Raw genomic sequence first — 1,777 nt, forward strand, 5'->3', positions numbered from 1 at the left:
TAGGATTTGGATGGGAGACCACAAGGATTGAAATCCAGATTTGAAAGGTCCAACAAACATCTTAGAAGAATGTAATGGCAATCATCTTTGCCCATTGCCAAGAAAATGAAGTGCAATTCCTGGAATTCTACAGGAATTACTCTTACTCCCATCACATCTGGCAGGCACCAGGTTGGCCAAAGCTGCATGGAAATAGACATGGGTGGAAACATACTGAACGCACCGCCAACACAGACCAAAGGGGCAGTGTTGGAAGTCATCTACGGTAATCCAACATGCCTTTGGAAGAGTGAACTCACCACCCAGAGTGAGCTGGCATTTGGAATCCAGAGTTTTGGTGCTGCCTGGGAAAGGAAGGTTCAAACAGCCCCATTGTCTCCTTAATTGGAGAATTTGTCCCATAAAATGGAACAGGAATCATGCATGTGTGTGGGCGTGTGGAGAAAGGGGTGAAGCCAGGAAGACAGCAGAAAAAAAGGAAAGAAAAAACTCCGACAACAAAGGCAAGCATCTCAGCTGCAGGCCCCAGTAAACAAGGAAAACTTCAAGCAGTGGTGAGCATCTGCAAATCCCACATGACCAGGCACAGAGCTCCACAAGTCATCTTAAGAAAGGGAGAACTATGGGTGCTGAGGTGGGGAGAGAAAAGGCCACTGGTAAATCTAGAAAAGAGTGAAAAGGTTTTTCACATGCAGATGGTCTGAGACTGGCTACAAGAGCGGAAGGAGCCGAGGTGGCGTAGTGGTTAGGGTGCAGTACTGCAGGGCACTTCAGCTGACTGTTATCTGCAGTTCAGCGGTTCTAATCTCACCGGCTCAAGGTTGACTCAGCCTTCCATCCTTCCGAGGTGGGTGAAATGAGGACCCAGACTGTGGGGGCGATATGCTGACTCTGTAAACCACTTGGAGAGGGCTGAAAGCCCTATGAAGTGGTAGATAAGTTTAACTGCTATTGCTATTGCTAAGAGGGGGAAAAAGGAAAGACTTACAGAGCCAAGACATATTGTAGTTATGTTATAGTGTACAAATGGAGGCTAAAACATATGAATACTGGTTACAGGAAGTGGGCATGGCTAATGTAGTGAAGAGAAGAACCAGGGAAGACATGACAACAGTGTTTCAATATTTGAGGGGCTGCCACAAAGAGGAGGTGGTCCAGCTATTTTTCAAAACACTTGAAGACTAGACAAGGAATAATGGATGGAAACTGAACAAGGAGAAATTCAACCTGGAAATAAGGAGAAATTTTCTGACAGTGGGATTAATCAACCAATGTAACAGAAGTTGTCTTTGGAAGTTGTGGGAGCTTCGTCACTGGAGGCTTTCAAGAAGAGTTGGACTAGATGACCTACAAGGTCCCTTCTAACTCTGTTAATCTATAACTAAAAGAGACTGGACTGCCATCTGTTAGAAATGGTGGAGGGTCTGCTTGGGCCCTGGGGGTTGGACTAGATGACCTACAAGGTCCCTTCCAACTCTATTAATCTGTATCTAAATAGATAAAAACATAAAACTTAATTTATAGATTAAATAATTTATAAATAGTTGTATCTTTGGAGTAAGAGGGAAATTGTTGATTAAGATAGGCAGGAAAATAGAGGAAGCTTAGAAGCAGCATTAAGATTAGAAATAAGGAATAATTTAATTTTCTATAGTAAAACCATTTCGGTGGGCTGGGGTGGGGGGAAAGAAAAATTGCAATCTTGCTGTCTGACCTGTACCAGATTAAAAACAAAACTTGAACAATGTCACACCTGTGTTTCCTTCTTTTATAGAAC

This window comes from Thamnophis elegans, chromosome 4 (assembly GCF_009769535.1).
Source record: "Thamnophis elegans isolate rThaEle1 chromosome 4, rThaEle1.pri, whole genome shotgun sequence".
Classification (NCBI taxonomy): domain Eukaryota; kingdom Metazoa; phylum Chordata; class Lepidosauria; order Squamata; family Colubridae; genus Thamnophis; species Thamnophis elegans.